The 12,199-nt window shown below is 44.0% G+C and overlaps 2 long non-coding RNA genes across 2 annotated transcripts in view; one reads left to right on the top strand and one right to left on the bottom strand.

The window, feature by feature from the left end:
- Positions 1–2,862: 2,862 nt before the first annotated feature.
- On the bottom strand, positions 2,863–5,304 carry LOC116086541. The gene is made up of 2 exons (XR_004116989.1): positions 4,379–5,304; positions 2,863–4,236 (listed from the first exon to the last, which is right to left on the bottom strand). It is a non-coding gene; the product is annotated as an uncharacterized LOC116086541 (long non-coding RNA).
- A 60-nt stretch (positions 5,305–5,364) lies between these two features.
- The window catches only part of LOC116086540, a 7,281-nt gene continuing 446 nt past the window's right edge, over positions 5,365–12,199 (top strand). The window contains exon 1 of the long non-coding RNA XR_004116988.1: positions 5,365–5,447. This is a non-coding gene — a long non-coding RNA (uncharacterized LOC116086540). The remainder of the gene's footprint in view (positions 5,448–12,199) is intronic.

Below are 12,199 nucleotides of genomic sequence, written 5' to 3'. Positions count from 1 at the left end.
TTTGTACTGCAGAAGGATCCGTGTGTGCCGCGTCTTTCCTGCCGGCGGGAGATAGCGCGGGACAACTGTGAAATGATGTGTGAGAATAGCGGCTCGTGTCTGGACACAGCACACACTAAGCCCAAACAGTTCCACGTATTAGAGGTTTTATTGGGAGAGAGTGAGACAGGGTGGTGGAGAAAGAGAAGTGGGGAAGGGGGGCATTCCCCATATATATATATATATATATGGGTGGTGACATGGTGGTCACAGGTAAAGGTTCCCACCCAATGGTGAGCCCAATGGATTCTGGGAATAAGGTGGCTGCTGCCTTGGCAACAGGTCTGTGAGGCCCTCCTTTGTGATGTCATGGGTTCCAGAGGCCCTGATGCCAACACACACCCTGGCTGTGATAGGACCACAGATGCAGACATGAGCCCAGATGTTACCATGGCCTCAGGTGGCAGCACATTAGCACAGATGCCAGCTGAGCCACAGACCCAGATATGGCCCTTGGCAGCAGCTTGGATCCGGGCATCACCATGGCCTTGGGAGATTGTATAGGTTCATCATATCAGCCTATTCCACAAAACTGGTGTCTCCGGTTCTATTCCCCTCCACAGTGCAGGAACTGGCCTTTCATATCAGGAATGCCCAGCTTGTGGCTTGCAGACCATGTGTGTCCCAGGATAGGGATGAATGTGACCCAACAATTAGATGACAATGTTATGTCACATTATCAAAAGTGTGGACACCCATGATCTAAAAAAGACAAGATTCACTTGAGAAACATATTCCCTTTCTCTCCAAGGCTAAAGCACCTTCCTCCATCCAAAGCCCCTGTGAAGTCATTATCAGAGAATCTGTCAGGTCGGAGATGAGTGACTAAGGCTATGGGGTAAAGAGCTACATGGTGCCATTGTTTAGAGCATTTTCCTACACAAGGAAAGTAATAGCAACGCTTCTAAGTGTCTGGGTGGAAATAGGTAAACCAGGAGGCCACCTTGGAAAGGGTATTCAGAAACCAGCAATATCAGCTCATCACACAAGAGTATTCAAAACAAAGACTGCTCTATATTAAGAATTATAATAAAATTATGAAAAGTCTGTGGAGAGCGGTAGAGCTGGAGAGGCATTCGCCATGGCAAGATGGCGCCTACTTCCGCTGTCAACTCCTGGTAAACAACTGTTTGCGCATGTGTGTAGAGTGAAAGACGCCTAGCACGGCCCATCCCGGGGCGTCACGTGGGGCGATGAGCAAACAGCCAATCATGGGCGGACACGCCGTGCTGTGGTGTATATAAGCAGTGCCAATTATTGGCTCGCCCCCTTTTTCCCTCTGGATGAGGGCAATAAACGTTTGCTGCAGAAGGATCCTAGTGTCTGCGTGTCTTCTTGTTGGTGAGACGACTGCGCGGGCCACAAAAGTCCATTTTGTTTCAAATGTTACCATTACAGTTGTGCTTTTAAAACCACAGAAAAGGAACAATCCAGCAACTTTTCCCTAGGGAACAAGTTGCTAAAATGTTGAGCCTTTGTTTTTAATTTTAAATCTTATATAATTATATAACTTAATGTTTTATAGCTAAAATGTCATTTTAGTTATAGAATATTTTATACAGCTGAAATAATTATACAGAAAGAATTTAATTAGCCCATTGATGTCAGTTATAGTGAAAATTAAAATACATGTCTTTAAATGTGTGGCATTTCCGCCAAGAAAGACACCAAGTTATAATTTCATGAAGAGTTGATGGATGATTATAAATGATCACTATTTAGTGGCATAATTAGTGATTCTGGAGAATGTTGAATAGGATGAAAACAAAATTCAGCCTCTGCATTCAGTGTGGAACACTTGATCGAAGATGGTGGAAACCTTTTAGTTAGGATATATCTATTTTAATTATTATTTTTGTTTTTTGTTTTTTTCGAGACAGGGTTTCTCTGTGTAGCCCTGGCTGTCCTGGAACTCTCTATGTAGACCAGGCTGGCCTCAAACTTAGAAATCTGCCTGCCTTTGCCTCCCAAGTGCTGGGATTAAAAGCATGCACAACCACTGCCCAGCTTTTTTTATTAAATTACTTTTTTTAATAATTTATTTATTTATTATATGTAAGTACACTGTAGCTGTCTTTGGACACACCAGAAGAGGGCATCAGATCTCACTACAGATGGTTGTGAGCCACCATGGGGTTGCTGGGATTTGAACTCAGGACCTTCAAAAAAGCAGTCAGTGCCCTTAACCGCTGAGCCATCTCTCCAGCCCTTAATTCTTTATTAATTATAAAATTATTATTAATTTAGTTGATTGTAAATATGTTAATATTTCTTTTAAAATACTTTTTAAAAAATGTATGTGTGTATGTGTGTGGCTTGTGCACATGACCTGTCTGTCTGGATGCCCTCGTAGCTGGTGTTACAGAGGTTCATGAGGCATCTAATATAGGTCCTGGGAACCAAACTCAGATCATCTTGAAGAGCGGCAAGAGTCCTTAAACGTTGAGCCATCTCTCCTGTCTGATATTTACTTACAAGTATTTTTCATACAGTGCCTGTTATTAAGGTGATCACACAGTAAGATAAGCAAGTGAACACTCCTCAGGCACCTCCTCCCTACAAAGCCATCCTGTGTGTCCACAAGATAGAAACGGACACATCCTTCTTCCTGCTGTCAGTATATCTGCCACAGTACTCAATAAATGACATTATCTGAGAATTAAAAAAAAATGTGGTATTTGGGGAGCAATGTAGACGTGGAGTCAAGCCATATTTGGATTCCAAAATAACTAATTGCAGTATTACAAATGATTATTTTAAGGTATTATAAATAGTTAATTCAAGACTGTGAGTCTCAACAAGAAGTACATTAAAAAGGTTATAGTGTTACCTTATGATTTATATGTGATGGCATTATAATATTGTTGTAAAAACCCCCAGTAAGACCATGTTGATATCTGGAATACAATAAATGATCAATGAAGATTATTTAACCATTTCCTGCTCTTTGAATCATCAGTGAGCTTTGATAATTATTGCAATATATTTGCTTTATACTTCTCAGTGTGCATGGCACGTGTTATGTAAGGGCACTTCCACACAAGTATCCAGTGTGAGCACATGCTCTCATCATTATCTATTTACTATAAAGTGGGCAGGAGTGAAGTGCTAAGTATCCTGAGAGTTCAGCTCGATCACACTGTCACATCTTCATCGACTAAGCAGCCATTAGGATTCACGGTTTCCCCAACTTCGCCATCTCGACACCAATGTTTAAAAGCACATGCACACAAACATTGAGCAATTTATGAAGCTTGCAAAATGTTCCGGGTCTTTCCTGTTTGCTGTTTGCAAAGACAGACTAATGTTCAAGCCTAATTAAGTCAGGATAAACTATTCGCCCAGGGAGAAGGATCCCGTTCTGCCTGTCCAGGAAGGGCAGCAAAAGGGGTGGGGGCTGTGTGCTCAGGAGGCTGATACTGCGACGTAGGAGGCACAGGCTCTGCTTGACCATGCAGCTTCATTTCTTATCCCCTTTCACATACCTGTTGAGCCAAATGTCAGGCAGTCTCTGAACACGCCATTCTGGGTGCTTGTTACACAGGGGTTCTTCTGCCAGACCCTACCCTCCCTGTGATCTTTGCAAGTCTGTCTCTACTGGGTCACCAACTTTTCACCACTGTCCCATCCTTCCCTGAAAGGGGGTGGGTGGGGAAGAAAAGAACAGAAGTAATGTCTTATAGCCCACCTCCTTCCCTCTAGGAATGGTAAAATAATTTGTGGTCCAGTCAAATGTGAATTCAAATAAGCTGTGAATAATGTGTTTGATGAATCTATCTCAAATATTCCCTGAGATAGTGTGTACTTACTCAAATTTAACTTTCATTTGGCCAATCTATCCTTGCTGTTGCCCTTCGCTGTGGCATGGTATTAGGCAACTTGTCTTGTATGGCATCATCCTTTGTAAATATTATCGTACTCCGGTCTCTCTGAGGCCAGCAACAGTGTCCGACTTGTGTTTCATCACCGCTTCTGTCTCACCCACCAAATTCCCACAATGCTGACTTCAATGTTGTTGGGAACACAGGAATGAGATCCCCACTCACTCTTTCACTCCTTTGAGTTGAGAAATAGCTGCTGCAGTCTGTCCAGGTGCCAGGCACTGGGTTGGTTCTGAAGATAAAACAAGATTGAGCGCCGACAAGTTGCTCCCAGCTCTGTTCAGGAATGCAGATAGGTCCATCACTGTGTGAGCTTCTAAAACACAAGGTGACAAGAGTGCAGGTGAAAGCCATCAACTCCAGTCTTTCAGGGTGAAATATCATCAGGCTGAGACTTAATAACTCACGGCTGTTTAACCAGAGAAACGGCAAAGTGTATGACAGGGATGAAAGCTCACCATGAGACAAACAAGCCATGATGATTAATTAATTCGTGTAGCTTCCTCTCAGTTCAAGCTAGCGTGACCCAGGACCGCACTGTCTTGGAGGTCTCCAGTTCTTGCTTCTTGTTTTCTTCAAGTACTTCAAGAATGATAACTGTTTTTCTTACTGTATCTTCCTTCTCTGAGCACTGGGCGACTTAATCGCTCTCTCAAATAGCCCTGGAACCTTCACGGATGCAGAGCTGGGTAAAACCGGTCACATTCCCTACTATGACTCTCCCTCCCTAAGTCTTCCCTGGCTGCCATACCCCGGTTCTTATTTTTCTTTTCTCTCTCCCCTCCTGTTGCCAAGGAGCTGCAGCTGACCCTACTACGGCTGTCTGACATTCTGATCACTACTCCCTCTGGTTCTACATTTCCTGTATCACAGAATCACAATGCAATGCTGGGTGACAAGGGCATTTGAAGGTTTCCACTCTAAAAGTACAGCCACTAAGAAAACGGAAAGCACATCTTTTACAAGAGGGACAAAAATGTCCAGGAAGATGTTCTCAGGAAAAACTCACTTAACTGCACTTCCTAGGTAATATATCCTTCCTTGGTCTAAGCCAACTGTACTTGCTGCCTTTTGCAATACTGACCTGTGCTAAGCACAAAGCCAGCACCCACAAAGCTGCCCATCCAAGAATTTACATGTAGTGAAACCTTCGGTTCTAATTAAATTTTGATATACTTAATGTTTAGTTGTGGCCAAGTGATAGAACTAAACAAATAATGAACAGTGGCTGCTTTCTGTCCTACGAGTTGAGCAGAATTTTACAGGGTTTGAACTGTGAACTTACACAAAAACCCAGTCAAGTTGATCAACATAGAACCTAATCACAGCAACCGATTTTACTTGGCTTCTAGAGGCCCTGTTGCCAACTAACTAACGAAGCTCCAATCAGTTAACGGGTTAGGCTGTAACCAAGTGTGTGATTGGCTAAGCTGGAGCCAATCAAGTTGTTTCTATGAGATCGCTTGCTTGGGCGTGTGCTCAGAACCTGCTGTGATTGTCGCGTGGCAGCAGCCGCCCAGTTCGTGAGTCAGTTGACTTTTGTTTTGCTATGCTGTGTTTAATTGGTCTGAGGTACTTTCCTTTTAACCTGTGAAGCCAAGAATGTTGAGTGCTCAGAAGAATCTGTGACAAGAGTGTCTACAGTGATTAATTCTGTGTGTCGGCTTGATGTTCAAACAGTATTCTGGATGTTTCTATGAGGGGCGGGGCCACTTTCACATGAAGCAGGTTCCCTCCCCCACCATCCCCCATCTAGGGTGGGTAGGCCGTTCCAAAACAAAAATGCTGACTAATCTCTGAGGATGTAGGAAGTCTTGCTCCTTACTGCCTCTATAGGAGTCATGGGTAGCTCCTGAGTACTGAGCCTCCTCAACTATGGATGACATGTCTGGTACCCTGGGTCTCAAGCTCACTTGCGCGCTCTACATACTGCAGGGCTGGAGTGCTCTCATAACCTACAAGCTTACCTATGTCACACACATTGATGATAAGTAGAGACAGATACCTGGATGAGTAGATGATAGATAGATGTAGATATATTGTAGGTTTACACACACACACACACATACACCCTATTGAATAATGTTTTAAGCACACTATCCAATTGTGTGTGTGTTGCACTGGGCCCTGGGAGCTTATTCAGCCTTCTATCTCATAGTGAATCTGATGACCTACTAATTGCAAAGCAACCTGAGGTCTCCTAATCTCCACATTCTCCCTATGGTAGGAGGAACAGCTGGCAAGCAGTCACCAGCAGTAGCTGTGTCCAGTTAGCCCTTGTTCAGACATGAGGCTTTGAGTACCTATTTGCCCTTCTTACAAGAGCACAGAGAGCTGCTTCCCAAACCAAGGAATGGTATCATCTGCCACTGTCTAAAGAAAGGCCTTCCAGATCTCCAGTCTAGGAACCTGGCAATAATGTCATCCCTCACCTCTGACAAACTTTACTGATGATAAAAGGAGTTGAGAATTTGGGCCTTATTACTTGATGCTCAAAGGCAACCACTCTTAATTCCATTCCATGCTGAAGGCAGATAGATAATATTTTTCCATTCTACAGACAGTCATATCAGTACATCAGTGACAATCTTTTATGCTTGTAGTGAGGTTTGTACTTTAAATACTGGGGATAGTAGAAATGAGGGGGTCTGGGTCTGAATGAATGTTGATGTTGGATCAGAGAGCGAGTATGTTACCTGATGTGATAGACAGAGGCTCAGACTGCTGGCATGGTAGCTTCAGCCATCTCTGTAAGTGAGAGAGACTACCAGTATCACAGCTGACTCGTGGCTACTCTGCAGGGCATGAAATCCACCTCTCTCTCTCTGTGTGTGTGTATCTCTGTCTCTGTCTGTCTGTCTGTCTGTCTCTCTCTGTGTGTCTGTCTGTTTCTCTGTGTCTCTGTCTCTCTCTCTCTCTTTCTGTCTCTGTCTCTGTCTCCCTTTCCCTCCCTCCCTCCCCCCCCTCACACATACACACATACATACCCCGAGACAAGGAGATAGTCAGACAGACAGACAGATGGAATTGGAGTCAAATGCAGAGAGTCCCCCATAGCATCCTATTTAAGCATTTGATCTTCACTAGGTTGTGAAACATTTGATGGTAGTGTTCTCGTCTCAGATGAAAGGCTACCTTTGTTTTACTCAATTCTTTGGTTGACTGGATGAGACCCAACCACATTAGGGTGGGCACCCAGTCTACCTCTCTATACTCTTAAAGACCCACTATAAAATGTAATTTGACCAAATAAAACGTGTGCCTTGTAGCTCAGTGAAACTGACAAATCACATTAACTATCCAAACCATTCTCTTAGGATTTCGTTTTTGTGTAGAGACAACATAACCATGGCAACTCTATAAGAGTTGTCCTCTATAAGGACAGCATTTAATTGGGGCTGGCTTACAATTTCAGAGGTTCAGTCCATTATCATCATGGAGGGAAGCATGGCAGCATCCAGGCAAACACGGTGCCGGAGAAGGAACTGAGAGTTCTACATCTTGACCCACAGGCAGCAGAAGGGGACAGTGTGCCACACTGAACACAGTTTGAGTGTAGGAAACCTCAAGGCCCATTCACACAGTGACATACTTCCTTCAAAAAGGCCACACCTACTCCAACCAGGCCATGCCTTCTAATAGTACCACTCCATATAAGCCAAGCATTTAAACACATGACTCTATGGGAGCCATCCATATTCAAACCACCACAAGTGACCCCCTGTGATGGTTTATATATGCTTAGCCCAGGGAGTGGCACTATTAGAGGGTATGGCCCAGTTTGAATAGGTGTGTCACTGTGAGTGTGGGCTAATCCTAGATGCCTGGAAGCCAGTCTTCAGCTAGCAGCCTTCAGATGAAGATGTAGAACTCTCAGCTCCTCCTGTATTATGTCTCCGTGTTCCCAACTTGATGATAATGGACTGAACCCCTGAACCTGTTAGCCAGCCCCAATTAAATGTTGTTGTTTATAAGACTTGCCTTGGTCATGGTGTCTGTTCACAGCAATAAAACCCTAACTAAAACACACCCATAGAATCTACAGGGGCCATACCTATTCAAGCCACTATTACCCTGTAACTGGAAGGGTCCTGCAACAGCTACCAAGATGTCTGGCCCATTTCCCTCCACCTTCTTCCTTTGCTGGCCTGAATGATATGTGCCTCCATTTTGGATGATAAGAAAGACTTGCATCCCTCTCCAAAGGCAGAGGTGTTTGAGGCATTGAAGACTTCAGGCAGTAGAACCTGCATATGAGTCAAAGACTTCATCTCTCATTTACATAGGGGAACAAAGAAATGTCACCTATTCAGAACAGTGTCCTCAGATGGGTCTCTGCTCTTCACGGCTAGCTCTTCACCCTTTTCCAAAACTCCCGCTGCCCACAAAACAGAATGATAGATTGGACGACAAATTAGAAAAAAAAAAAATACTGATGTTCAAGTTTCATTTCTGTGATAAAACATTCTAACAGCAAGCACCTCAAGGAGGGAAGAAAGGAGAGGATCATTTTAGCTTAGAATTCCAGTTTACAGCCCACTGATGCAAGGAAGTCAAATCCATAGGCGCTTGCAACAGCTGGTCACAGCACATTCAGAGTCACGAGCAGAGAGAGATGCTTAGGACTCAGCTTTCTCTCCTCTCACACAGTCTAAGGCCCCAGCAAGGAGTGTACCGCCCACTTCAGACTGCCTCTTCCAGTAATCAGAAGAGTCATGCAGAGATATAGCCACAGGCCAAGCTGATTCAGATAATTCCTCATGAAGATAAGACACTTTTCCCATGTTCTAGGTTGTGTGAGTTGACAATTTGAACTATCACAACTTGTGACCAAAATACAGAGAAAAAGTCCTGCCTCCTGAGGGCGTGTTCCATCCTTGTATAGCATGGTAGTACATACACAGCCTGTCAAGTCATTCTATATGCACACAAAAGTGATTATGACAAGCAGAGATGGCTGGTGGTATCATCATCATCATCATCTTCATCATCATCATTCTTTCTGAAGTGCAGATGATTGTCTCTGCTTTGACAACGATTTGGTTTTAATTGATTCCTCATGTTAAGCTATGCCAAGCTATTCCATATCAAGCAAACAGTCTAATGTCTTATTAAATGGAAGGCTATCACTTTGGAATATGTTATGGGGAGTTTTAAAAGCATTAATGCATGAGCATATGGCCTTAAGATGGAGACAAAATTCTACTTTAGCATGATGAACAGCAAAGTGACTATGTCCAATTGAAATTCTATTTCAATGGAGAACTACAGTCACAGAAAGATACAAACACAGAGAATTCCTGGTTTGCTGCAGTGGGTTTTTGCTGTGGTAGTTTTTCTTACTGTTTGCTACTGGGAATCAAACCGAGTACCTGGCTCACTGCTGAGCTATAACAACAGACCCTGGGTTTTAAATAATGAAGAAATATTATTTATATTCTGCTTCATGTTAATATTAAATGTCCCAGAAATCCTCACACTGTAGGAATCCTTTTATTATGCCATGGTTTTATTTGACCATAAAACTGTACTTGCTTTGCTCTTTTCCTCTTCTCCTTCTCTTCTTCCTTTTCCTCTTCCTCCTCTTCCTAGATATACATATCAACATTTAGGCAATAGTGTTGAAAATACACATTTTCAGAAATCCCTTACTATCCTTACTTCCAAAGGATTTTCCTCTCAGGAGCAGGCTCCAGCAGAGGGCCAGCATGGGAGCTCTCAGGAGCAGGCTCCAGCATGGGAGCTCTCAGGAGCAGGCTCCAGCATGGGAGCTCTCAGGAGCAGGCTCCAGCATGGGAGCTCTCAGGAGCAGGCTGCAGCAGAGCATGGGAGCTCTCAGGAGCAGGCTGCAGCAGAGGGCCAGCATGGGAGCTCTCAGGAGCAGGCTGCAGCATGGGAGGGTTGTGGTGTTGTGACACAGATGCACTTGCTGAATCTTCTCCACACCAGCTCCTAATTAGGATTGCCTACATTTATAAAAACTCTACTGTTAATCTCCCTGGTAGAGAATCAGTGCACTATCACAATTCTGAGCTAAAACTGAAGCAAGCATTATCTTAACTAACCACCAGCCAGCAGGATGGGATCTGGCCAGGGCCATTTTGGAGTTCCAAGGAAATGGCCACAAGTCTTGTTCTGCAGAGGCTTAAAAAAGCAAAACCACGTCGAGCAGTGGTGGCGCATGCCTTTAATCCCAGCACTTGGGAGGCAGAGGCAGGTAGATTTCTGAGTTCAAGACTAGCCTGGTCTACAGAGTGAGTTCTAGGACAGCCAGGGCTACACAGAGAAACCCTGTCTTGAAAAAAAACAACAAAAACAAAAACAAACAAACAAAAAACCAAAAAGAAAGAAAGAAAAACCATAGGGACACCATATTTCTCATCAGGGCCAATCAGGGGCAAGCATATATCCTGACTCACTTCCTGCCTGTGTTCTTCCGGCATACATCCAAAATCAGGGGCAAAGATACAAATGGCTGTGATTCTTCTCACGCCCACATGTGCTGGATCAAATACACATAAGACAAACAGGAACTTATTCTTAACTGCAAACAGAACTCTTAACATGAGGGTATATTTTTCCTGTTTTGGTCTCAGGCCAGTTAAAATTGGGTTTCAAATGGACAATGGGACCTTGAAGTTAAGAATTATCCCAGGCAAGATTGAGGGCACAATTATACTAAAAGTATTACTTAATCATTGTCTACGTGAATCCTGGGGCGGTTTTACTTTCACTGAACAGCCCATAATTTCTCTGGCGACCCTACCTCTTACTGTTCTTAAGGAAAAGCAGTTCTTGCCTTCTTGGTTCAGACTTGTATGTTTAACAAAGCTCTACTACTAAGCTGGTCTCAGGAGCAAAACCAACAAGGCTGAACTTCTTGTCTTTTTGTTTTCCTTTGCTTTTTGCAACAGTGTCTTCTTCCCTTTCAGTCTTCCCAGCTCCCCATCACTGGTGCTGGCATTAGAATAGGTATGGCCAGGCATGGCTTGAACCTGTTTTGGTTCCTTGCTCCTGAGGACATTCCACTTCTAGAAGTTGATCTGGGTGGGCTAGAGATTCACCGTGTCCTCTGCCAACCTCTCCTCCGCCCTACGCAGTGCCTGACAGAGTAGCTGATGGGGTTACTGCAACCAGACTCCTGGTCCTCTTGTTTCTAGCCGGGCTTGGTCCATGGGAACCTCTGGGCAGAGAGGACAGGAATGAGACAGATACTCATCTTCTCCTTTTCTATGGGCAAAGCCCTGATAAGCTGTGTCTCCACGCCCGTCAGGGTCACGTTCCATTCCAGAAGCGGGTTGTGGCCAGGGTGGGGTAGCTAAGCTCTCGTAGACACAGCCCTTCCTGTAGCTTCTTCCATTGGTCACTGTTGAAGGCCTAGAAGAAGTGTTCCTGGTGGTTTAGCAAGGCCCCAGGGCTTGCAGAGCCCTTCTGATCTCCCTGACTCTGCACCCTGCCCTGTTCTTTAAACAGTCCCTCCCTGGGATTGTCCTTGATTACCCCTTGGTGACTGTACTCCTCTCCCTATCATGCATGACTTTCCTGATATGACAGATATACCGCTGAGATTCCCGCTCTCAACCTCAATCCTAAATCTCAAACTCGCTTCTGGTTTTGGCAGAAAGTCACACCCTAGGGGTTTGAACACCTGGCTAATGAAAAGGGCCTTTGTTTCCCATTTCTGAATGAATCAGAGACAAACAAATACCCAGTCCATTTCATAGGCTGAAAGTCAACTATTGTTATCTTGCTGACTGTGTTATCACCAGCATCCTCAGTACCACAAGTAGATTGAATTGTTGGTATCACCTTGAAGGGGAACAACAGTATTTTTAAATGCAATGAGTGAGAATCTCTACAGAAAAAGAGAATACTTGCCTGCAGATCTCATAAAAGGGTGGAGGCAGAAGTTGGGGTAGAAAGATGAGTTTGCCTCAAGCCTGGGATCTGAGATCTGACCAGCAAAATTTCAATATCCCTTGTCAAAAGGGAGAAGCCCCTAAAATATGTTTGTGAAGCTGTATGTCCTCAGAGCATTTAGACACAATGTGATTTACATGAAAAAAAACCTAAAACAAACAGAAAAAGCCAGCTGAAAACCCTCGCCATCACCCCCCACGCTCTCCCCAAATCCAGCTATTTTTAAATAATCAAATCACTGTAGTATTTGTAGCATTTTGAGGTTGTCTATCCATGTTTACAGGAGTGATGGAGAAAGACAGCTTGTTCAGCACTTACTCCATTTATGAGATGTGAATAGCAATTCAGAAGTGGGGGGG

This window comes from Mastomys coucha, unplaced genomic scaffold (genome assembly GCF_008632895.1).
Source record: "Mastomys coucha isolate ucsf_1 unplaced genomic scaffold, UCSF_Mcou_1 pScaffold12, whole genome shotgun sequence".
NCBI lineage: Eukaryota > Metazoa > Chordata > Mammalia > Rodentia > Muridae > Mastomys > Mastomys coucha.
The sequence above is the reverse complement of the archived record's forward strand: the minus strand, read 5'-3'. Positions and strand labels throughout refer to the sequence as shown.